The sequence below is a fragment of the Leucoraja erinacea genome, chromosome 6 (genome assembly GCF_028641065.1).
Source record: "Leucoraja erinacea ecotype New England chromosome 6, Leri_hhj_1, whole genome shotgun sequence".
Classification (NCBI taxonomy): domain Eukaryota; kingdom Metazoa; phylum Chordata; class Chondrichthyes; order Rajiformes; family Rajidae; genus Leucoraja; species Leucoraja erinaceus.
In genome coordinates, this window is record NC_073382.1 from 25,144,279 (window position 1) to 25,155,934 (window position 11,656).

An 11,656-nucleotide genomic window follows, 5' to 3' on the forward strand; every position below is an offset into this window, starting at 1 on the left:
AAGCTACCTTGCTGAGGATCACCCTGAGCAGCTGTGTTACAGATGACTCGCTGATCTACAGGATGTTCCCAGGGATGCCTGCTGGGACAAACATCAACTACTGCCAGAAGGTCGCAAGAGTGACATAAGACGCACTTTGTTCTGGCTGGAACTTGCTGGTCTTCCAGTGTAAAGAGATGACCAAAGTGAATGCCATTGACTAGCACGTTCCAGGTCAAGAGTCACGAGTGTTTAATTGTCACATGCACAAAGAATGGAACAATGTAACTCTTACTTGTTGCAGTTTTACAGAAACATTAATGCAATACAACAATAGGTATACAATAATCAATAGTACAATAAATTATCAGGATTATTAGGTAACCAGATGATAATAGTGAAAACCAAATTTCATTGTGCAACCTGTACAAAATCCATAGAAATCTATAGAAAGCACTAAAGTTATAGTTGTGGTTAGAGTTGTGAAATGTGGTTCAAGAACGTGGACGAACCATATAACAATTACAGCGTGGAAAACAGGCCATCTCGGCCCTTAAAGTCCGTGCCGAACACTTACTTTCCCCTAGTCCCATCTATCTGCACTCAGATCATAACCCTCCATTCCTTTCCCGTCCATATACCTATCCAATTTATTTTTAAATGATAAAATCGAACCTGCCTCCACCACTTCCACTGGAAGTTCATTCCACACAGTTACCACTCTCTGAGTAAAGAAGTTCCCCCTCATGTTACCCCTAAACTTTTGTCCCTTAATTCTCGTCATGTCCTCTTGTTTGAATAGTCACTACTCTCAATGGGAAAAGCTTATCCACGTCAACTCTGTCTATCCCTCTCATCATTTTAAAGACCTCGATCAAGTACCCCCTTAACCTTCTGCGCTCCAAAGAATAAAGCCCTAACTTGTTCAACCTTTCTCTGTAACTTAGTTGCTGAAACCCAGACAACATTCTAGTAAATCTCCTCTGTACTCTCTCAATTTTGTTGACATCCTTCCAATAATTAGATGACCAAAATTGTACACCATACTCCAGAATTGGCCACACCAATGTATTGTACAATTTTAACATTACATCCCAACTTCTATACTCAATGCTCTGATTTATAAAGGCCAGCACACCAAAAGCTTTCTTTACCACCCTATTTACATGAGATTCCACATTCAGGGAGCTATGCACAGTTATTCCTAGATCCCTCTGTTCAACTGCATTCCTCAATTCGCTACCATTTACCATGTACGGCCTATTTTGATTTGTCCTGCCAAGATATAACACCTCACACTTATCAGCATTAAACTCCATCTGCCATCTTTCAGCACACTCTTCCAAAAGTCTCTCTGTAGACTTTGAAAATGTACTTCATTATCCACAACACCACCTATCTTAGTATCATCTGCATACTTATTAATCCAATTTATCACACCATCATCCAGTTCATTGATGTACATGACAAACAACAGTGGACCCAACACAGATCCCCGAGGCACCCCACTAGTCACCGGCCTCCAACCTGACAAACAGCCATCCACCATTACTCTCTGGCATCTCCCATTCAGCCACTGTTGAATCCATCTTGCTACTCCACCATTAATACCCAACAATTGAACCTTCTTAACTGACCTTCCATGAGGAACCTTGTCAAAGGCCTTACTAAAGTCCATATATACAACATCCACTGCTTTACCCTCATCAATTTCCCGAGTAACCTTTTCAAAAAATTCAAGAAGATTAGTCAAACATGACCTCCCAGGCACAAATCCATGTTGACTGTTCCTAATCAGACCCTGTTTATCCAGATGCTTATATATATTATCTCTAAGTATCCTTTCCATTAATTTGCCCACCACTGAAGTCAAACTAAGTCTATAATTGCTAGCTTTACTCTTAGAAATCTTTTTAAACAATGGAACAACATGCGCAGTACGCCAATCTTCGGGGACTATTCCCGTTTCTATTTGAAATATTTCTGTCATAGCCCCTGCTATTTCTACACTAACTTCCCTCAATGTCCTTGGGAATATCCTGTCAGGACCTGGAGACTTATCCACTTTTATATTTTTCGAAAGTGTCAGTACTTCCTCTTCTTTGAATCTCATAGCTTCCATAGCTACTCTACTTGTTTCCCTTACCTCACATAATTTAATATCCTTCTCCTTGGTGAATACCGAAGAAAATAAATTGTTCAATATCTCCCCCATCTCTCTTGGCTCTGCAGATAGCTGTCCACTCTGACTCTCTAATGGACCAATTTTATCCCTCGTTATCCTTTTGCTATTAATATAGCTGTAGAAACCCTTTGGATTTACTTTCACCTTACTTGCCAAAGCAACCTCATATCTTCTTTTAGCTTTTCTAATTTCTTTCTTAAGATTCTTTTTACATTCTTTATACACCTCAAGCACCTCAATTACTCCATGCTGCCTATAAAATATTGTAGATCTCTCTCTTGTTCCGAACCAAGTGTCCAATTTCCCTTGAAAACCATGGCTCTTTCCAATTTTTACCATTTCCTTTCAACCAAACAGGGACATAAAGATTCTGTATTCTTAAAACTTCACCTTTAAATGTCCTCCATTTCTCTTCTACATCCTTCCCATAAAACAAAATGTCCCAATTCACTCCTTTTAAATCCTTTCGCATCTCCTCAAAGTTAGCCTTTCTCCAATCAAAACTCTCAACCCTAGGTCCAGTTCTGACCCTCTCCATAATTATATTGAAACTAATGGTATTGTGATCACTGGACCCGAAGTGCTCCCCAACGCATACCTCTCTGCCACTTGACCTATCTCATTTCCTAACAGGAGGTCCAGCACAGCCCCTTCTCTAGTAGGTACCTCTATATATTGCTGCAAAAACTATCCTGCACACATTTTACAAACTCCAAACCATCCAGCCCATTTACAGAATGTGTTTCCCAGTCTATGTGTGGAAAATTGAAATCTCCCACAATCACTACCTTGTGCTTACTACTAATATATGCTATCTCCTTACATATTTGCTCTTCCAATTCTCGCTCCCCATTAGGCGGTCTATACTACACCCCTATAAGTGTTGCAACACCTTTCCCATTTCTCAGTTCCACCCAAATAGCCTCCCTAGACGAGCCCTCTAATCTATCCTGCCAAAGCACTGCTGTAATATCTTCCCTGACAAGCAATGCAACACCTCCACCTCTTGCCCCTCCAATTCTATCACACCTGAAGCAACGAAATCCTGGAATATTTAGTTACCAATCACAGCCCTCCTGCAACCATGTTTCACTGATCATCATACTTCCAGGTGTCAATTCAGGCTCTAAGCTCATCCACCTTTCTTACAATGCTCCTAGCATTAAAATATACACATTTAAGAAACCCACCACCTCTTATTCTCTGTTTATTATCTTTTTCTTCTTTCTCCCCTACATTTTGGGTCCGAGTGCTTCCCTTCTCTGCCTCCTGCCTCACACACTGTCTACTAGCTTTCTCTATTTGAGTCCCTCCCCCCAACCATTCTAGTTTAAAGTCTCCCCAGTAGCCTTTGCAAATCTCCCCGCCAGGATATTGGTCCCCCTTGGGTTCAAGTGCAACCCGTCCTTTCTGTACAGGTCACACATTCCCCAAAAGAGGTCCCAATGATCCAGAAACTTAAATCCCTGCCCACAGCACCAGTCCCTCAGCCACGCATTTATCCTCCACCTCATTCCATTCCTACCCTCACTGTCGCGTGGCACAGGCAGTAATCCTGAGATTGTTACCTTTTGGTCCTTCTCCTTAACTCTCCTCCCAACTCCCTAAATTCTCCTTTCAGGACCTCTTCTCTTTTCCTACCTATGTCAAAGCTGTTCTTAATCCTGGAAGTCCGTTCTCAGGCTTCTGCACAATCTGTCGATAGCAGCAGTCAGTGAGCGTGGTCAGGACGGTGTGGATCTTTGGTGAGATTGACTCAATTTTTGAGGCAGTGCTTCCTGTAGACCAGTTCAGTGGTGAGGAGGTTAATATCGTTGATTGATAGGGCAATGCCCACCACCTTCCGCAGACAACTTTGTTCCTCGGCAGAATTGTCCAGGGCTCAATAAATGGGATTTCAATGGGAAGAATGAAATGAGATTAATTTGGAATGAATACTATGGTGAGGTCCAGGCTGAAATTGACTGGTGTTCAATCAAGGATACACCTGGGTGTGAGGAAACTACCATAGGTGAAAAGTATCCAGAAGTGGAGATGACTTGGCTGTTTAGATAACTGATGTCAATTGCAACATACCAGCACTTCCTCCTGAGGTAATAAAGATCAAGTGAAGTGCAGGAAACAAAGAGGATTTGTGTCAGAGCACAACGCACGCTGTCACATGGTAGTGATCAGGCAGAGTCCACAAGGGAAAAGGTCACGCGCACAAGGGAATAAAGTGATATCAGTTGCCTGTGCTCCAATGGCATTATATATAATGACTGCAATCAAAGTTAACCCTTTGATGAAATGGAAGTCTTAACCTTGACCAAATATCAACCTTATTCACATTTAGCAATGAGGTCTGAAACAAAACTGTATGAAGACACTATCACAAGGTTGTTTAACAAAATTATTGTTCATTATTAACTATTCATTTTTCATCCTTGTATGCTTCAAATATGCTTCTATGCATTCCTTATTGCTAATTTCACTTCTACCATTGGATCTTTGCATTTTCCTTCCATACCTTTTATAAATGTCACACGGACTCTTTCTCCAAGGTTTGCCGTTTTTCTGTTTATTTTTAAGTATGGCTCAGTTAAAGAAACTGAGTTCAGATGATGGGTCTGCCTCAAAACATTTCTCAACTATTTTCACCACAGTGCCTGGTGTTGCTACAATATAATTAGCATTTATGCAGCCTATTTGTCACTGTAAAATGTGCCTGAGACAATTGACAGGTGACTTCTTGAACAAAACTGTCATATTACCATTAACGCCGATATTGTCCAACCAGTGTTGAAGGAGCAGCATGCACCGCTTTTAGTCTTTTAGGCAAGTAGTTATAAAAGTCCATTTTTAAGCACCACCAGAATGAAATAAAGATTGAGAATGGTAGAAGCAAAAATATCATAAACAAAATTATAACTATATTCTACTATTTTATGCAATTTGAAATAATTGGTCTGAGAGAATTGGACTACACATACATTAAAACATCTCTATTCTGTAAAGGTTTCTCTGGCCACAGTGCTGCCTGACTTAATGAATATTTACAGTTTAGTTTTGTTTAGTTTAGAGATACAACGCGGAAACAGGCCGTTGGGCCCAGTGAGTCAGCGCCGACCAGCGATCTCTGCACATTGACACTACTCTACACACACTAGGGATAATTTTACTATTATACCAAGCCAATTAACCTGCAAACCTATACGTCTTTGGAGTGTTGGAGGAAACTGAAGATCTCGGAGAAAACCCATGCAGTCATGGGGAGAACATACAAATTCCGTATAGACAAGCACCCATAGTCAGGATTAAATCCGAGTCTCTGGCGCTGTAAGGCAGTAGCTCTACCGGTGCACCACCAGTCCGCCAGTATATTTAGCCTTTATTCCATAAAAGTAAAACAAGTGAGTTATGCTGTTCAGTAGTAATTAAGGTTTTAAAATATCCATTTTTAATAAGCGAGTTCGGTATTACAACTGCGCATGCCCCGGTCATGGGTCATTCAGGATAAACATTCTCGCCAGCTGAGCTACTGTGTGTGTTTTAAAATATCCATTTTTAATGTGTTCGGGCCTGCGATTTCAATTCAATGAGATTTATAAATAAAATTATCCGTTAAATATGTCAGCAGTAGGCCACAGCGAACTACAGACTGCACAAGTCCACAATTGCATCTATTTAAATTATTGACTCAATACAGCACCAGCCTTGAAAACGCAAGAATGCCTGGAACAAACCTGTCAATTATACAAGATACAAGATACAAGATACATTTAATTGTCACATGTGCCAGATGGCACAGTGAAATGAAATTCCCATACAGCCATACAATAAAAATAAAGAACACAACACACTATAGAATTTGACATAAAACATCCCCACACAGCAGAATCAAAGTTTCCCACTGTGTGGGAAGGCACCAAAGTCAGTCTCTTCCTCCACTGTTCCTCGTGGTCAGGGCCTCCCCAAGCCCTCCGTAGTTGCAGCAACGGGCGGCCCGATGTCCAAGACCGCTCGCCGGGGTGACCAAATCCCTGGCATTAGCTGGAGTCACAGCCATTCAAATTCGATATTGATTTACCCGAATTACAACTAGTGTGGTCAACCAATTTGAGACAGTCCTTACAATCCTATCTAAACAACCTTACTGGATTGAAGGAAACGAGGAGAATGTGCTGTGTGGGGGATAGGTTGGAAAGTTCCGATTGGATTCGAACAGGCTGGTTAAACTTTCGAGGTGGGTTGGCTTAAATAAAGATGCTGTTGCTCTAACCTCTGGGGTTGCTTCTAGTCTGTCAGGGCACACAATTGGGAGCCGGGTCCGGGTGACCAGGCGGTGATAATTATGAGAATTTGCAGCCATTTGATCTGCAGCCAAACTAGATGCTTCACTCAGGAGTGGTTCACAGCTCCCCAGCTGACGGGACCTGTTCTCATTCTCTTTGGTGGCACCACCAGCCCCAGCGAGTGGGCAAAAGCGGAACCAACTCGTAATATGAGTGCAGCATTTTCTCAGTCAGACTTTATCGACAGTTGGGGTGGGGGATCTGGGAGAGAGAGTTGGCAATGCCGCACAGATGGAACAGTTTAATAACGACCCATTAAAATTCGCCCTTTGGCCACTCGGCAACCTGGGCTGATCTGATCTGACAAACCTCTTGCTAGCTCGCAGCATGCCCGATCCTAATGCAGAACCTCCGCAAAACCTTTGGGCTACGGGTAACACCTGCACAAAGAGCCTCTGCTAACAAGAGTGGCGAACTGTGCTGGTCAATGTGCACTGGGTGAGATTACTGGGGGAAACGCACCGCAACCACCGCAAACTTGGAACAGCACAGACCCCCCACTCAATCTATCCACTACTAAAGGGCAGGCATTTCACAGTTAAATATCTTATATCAGATTGGCGGCTCCTTCATAGGGCCAACCCTGTACTCAGTTTTCCTCAGAGATGAATCTTTGCCTTAACGGACATTCACACCTCCTGTAGGTAAAGCATCAGCCCACATCACACTGATACAGTCGCTGCCTGCCTCAGATTAAATATATTTTTACACATAAATTATGAATAAAGATAAGAAGATGTTTCAAACACATGTAATATTTTCTTATTCCAGTAGCAAACACATTAAGGATTAAATGAAAATAATAAAAATAAGCTTTTGAACATTCATAATTGCAGATTAATGAACTGAACTAGAACTGGGACTGTGTAAGTAGTGTGTGAACAGCAGAACAAGAAAGGAAGCTATTGAGTTGATAGAACTCTAGATTAATTCCTTGGTAGAATACACAGTTTATACCGCTGCATTCGCTTGGTAACAGGCCCATCGAGTCTACACTAATCATTGATCACCCGTTCACACTAGTTCTATGTTAGTCCACTTTCGCATCCACTTGGAGCAATTTACAGAGGCCAGTTAACCTACAAATCCACACATCTTTGTGTTGCGGGAGGAAGCCACTGCACCTAGTGCAAACCCATGTGATCACAGAGAGTATGTACAGACTCCACATGACCGCACCTAAGGTCAGGATTAAATTTGTGTCTCTGGTATTGTGAAGCAGCCAAGTCTGTTCTAAATATTGAGCTCCAATTACATCTCCATTTTGCTCATCTGATTCTAGCTTATTAGTAATTATCACCAAACTTTAAGTTAAAAAATATTTAAAAGAAAGAGAGAGGGAGAAGTGGAAATCGCTATGTTTAGGGAATTATAGCTAATCAAGCAGGCACTTAAAACTGAGGTTCTGATTGGGGGAATGCAGCAAGTTGTGGGGGAGGAGTAGGGTTGCCAACTTTCTCACTGCCAAATAAGGGACAAAAGGTCAAAATAAGAGAGAAATTCATGACGGCATAAAGTACAGAAGGCCTTTGTCGAGTCACTGTTGACGGCTTAACCCACGTCTTTTCTGCTCCCCATAACTTGTTATAGCTGCAGTCTTTTCTTTTTTGCAACACACACGCAAGCTGTTGTATCAGATCTTGGATCTGTCTGTAAGCGTGCCCTCTAGTGATTACAGAGTTCAGATGCTCCTCAACGTATGATGCTTTGACTTACGATATTTCGACTTTATCATGGTGTAAAAACGATACACATTCAGTAGAAACTGTATTTCAGTAGCCTGGCCTCGTGGCAGCGTTCGGCTGCATTGATAATTTACTGTTTAATTAAAATTGCTTTCCTGTGGTATATTTAGATTAAGCAGAAGCTGGCTTATTAGTATCTAACACTAGCCTGTGCACTTTCTCTCCTATTTATCTTGATGTAAGGTCGATTGAGTCAACCGTTTTGTACGCAAGGTATCTGAGCTGAGGCTGGAGAGAGAAGGAGAGAGAAAGCATGCAGTGGATACAGAAGAGGCGAGCTTCAGGACCGAACAAGAGGCTGGCGTACGACGAGATTTTGCAGGGAGATAAGAGAACCGTGTTAGCCTTTCGTGGGAGGAAGCGCCAAGGGAGGGACTTGTGAGGAATCTTGCAGGAGGCGAGATGGACATTGAACGGCAACAGATCTGATGAGCTGGTTGATAAAATCTCAGAGCTGCTACCTGCTGTGACAATTCACCATGTGTTCGCTCCTGCGGGGGCTGGCACCTGGGAGATTTAAGGGGCGTCGGTGCTCAGGGAATTGTTAAGCGCTCCAACTGAAGGGGCAGTGGTGGGAGTATGAGTGGGGTGGGTGGGTGGTTGAGAGACGTCAAAGAGATTTCATAATTAAAACGTGGAAATTAAAAACACTCCCAGAGGAAGAGGACTGAGAGAGGGGGGGAACTAACCCAGAGAATGAAAACCCACAAGCACCTGGCTGTCCCACCCTGAACGCTCTGGTGATGGTAGGTTAGGTATATTAAATGCATTTTCAACTTTGCGATATTTTCGATTTATGATGGGTTTATCGGAACGTAACCCCATCGTAAGTTGAGGAGCACCTGCTAGTAGCAGTCAAATACGGGACAAGGGCAATTCCGTATGGGACAAACCAAATTAGCCCAATATACGGGATGTCCCGGCTAATACAGGATAGTTGGCAATGCTTGGGAGGAGTAAGATATATAGATATTGAGAGAGGATGAAGCCACAGAAATGTATGAAGACAGATAAGGATTAAAAAAAATGAATGTTACAATGTTGAGAATCATTGTCGATGAACAAGAAAATAGAGAAAAAGTGATCATGTTTAAAATAGGCAGTGAGCAGTTCAGAGACCACATTTGTGGCTTTTATCCATGATAAATACAATGGAAATACTGGATCTATCAATTGAATTTGTATTGTGAATGCATTTCGTTGTCTCTGTACTGTACACTGACAATGACAATTAAAATTGAATCTGAATCTGAAGGTACATTGTAAACTTGTAATCAAAATTGTTTGATTTGGTGTTCTTTATTATTGGTATATGTCAGCGAGAAGTTCAAATAAAATGTGTAACGTGGAAAACAAAAGTTTTTTTCAAGGTTTGTTCTTGCACTTTAACCTTTGACAAAAATTAATGTTCAAAGCACAATAGTGGAAAGCAAAAGTTGGTAGTATTTGCATTCACCACCAGGTGGAGGCACTTTGAAATGAAACTGGTTCAAAATTGGCCTTTAACTATTAAAATACAAAAGAAAAACAAGAAATCAACAAGTTATGTAAAAGTTATGTGGCCAAACAGTAAATATAGTGTGCACACAAAAAAGCTGGAGAAACTCAGCGGGTGCAGCAGCATCTACGGAGCGAAGGAAATAGGCAACGTTTTGGGCCAAAACCCTTCTTCAGTTACTATCAGCTCTCTTAGCTGACTAACTACATCCACCTGTGTGTCCTTCTGCAAAACAGTTCAAAATATCCTGCCACATTTTACTGTCCGGATTTAAGTTCCAGCAGAGAGACAGTTGTATTGATGACTAGTATTGTTTTAATCTGCTGATTCAGGTAGTATTTCCTCTCTGCATTTTAACTGGAGTGATGCAAATTACTTCTTGAAAGCTTGTTCTGTGATCTTTGTCTGCAGTTTCATCCGATTCTCCAGGCAACCATTTTTCAGCTTTTCATTTCTGTTTTTACTTCATATTTCCAGTATTTGCAGTGGGTGGGAGATTGCAACCTTCAAGTGGTCCGCCCTGTTTCGACTAATGCAATCAACCTGGTGTGCACAATCAAATGAGATCAAATAGAACAAGTTGTCCTGCAACTTTAGGCTGTGCCATACGCAAGAAGAAGATGTAGTTGCAGGTTTTTTTTATCTTCACAAAATGCATTCCATGATGATTTCATCATTAATTACATATTATTATATCATCTCATTATTTTGTTCCTATCACAAGAAGTTTAACAAGATATCTTTTAGAATTGTTAATTTAAAGTAATGTTTTTTCAAACAAGTGTATACATAGTCAGGTGCTGGTATTGGTACACTGCCTGTCTTAATCCCCGCATTGAAGAAGCGATTTGTTTCAAGTAAGTTAAAATACAGGAAGGATTTACTACCTACAATATAAAACAAATCTAGTCATAGTTACAGATTACTCTGTTGCTAGAATTTAGATCTAGACAGTAAAAGATGACAAAATTATAGAAGGACATCCAGGGAAAAGTAACTATTCAGAGAGAATTGTTTATAACAATACTGTATATTTACAGACTCCTATTGGACCCACTTATTTTAAAAACTGATACATTCCCATGGATTTTCGTCCTAATTTTCAAAAGTGATTATTGAAAAAGTGCATTTCACAATAGCTCTTCATGCACTTAAAAAGGGAGAATTAGACAAATACGAGTTTCCCAGATATTCTTGTTCGTAATAAGAATTGCATGTGTTACACTTTAATCCACAAGATCTTTTTCTAGATCTGTGGTTGCTCTTTTAAGTACTTGGCAAACTGTAATCTGCCCATCCTATTTTTGCAGCTAACCAGTGGTTTGCATCTTGCAGTGTAGTCTCTGTATTTCTGTTCATGATCTTCTGCGGGCAGTGGTCATTGGCAAATCCACGCCTGACTCCTGAAGAGTGTTTCTGATCTGTCGGACAGGTGATTGGGAATTTTTCTTTATTATAGAGATAATTCTTCTGTCATCAGCTGTGGAGGTCTTCCTTGGCCTGTCAGTCCCTTTGCGATTAGTAAGCTCACCAGGGCTCTCTTTTTTCTCATGGTGTTCCATACAGTTGATTTTGGGAAGCCTGAGGTTTGGCTGATGTATCTAACAGTTGTATTCTTGTTTCTCACTCATAATGGCTTATTTGACTTTCATTGGCACAACGTTGGTCCTCATGTTGATAAACAGTAATAAAGGTTTCCAAAGGTGATGGAAAGACTAGGTGATGAGAGCTCTTTTATACCTGCATTAAGGAGGAATTTAAACACACCTGAGCAATTACAAACACCTGTGAAGCCATGTGTCCCAAACATGGTGCCCTGAAATGGGAGGGGGACTATGTATAAACACAGCTGTAATTTCTACATGGTGAAACCAAAATGTATAAAAATACCCTTTCATAAAATCTGACAATGTGC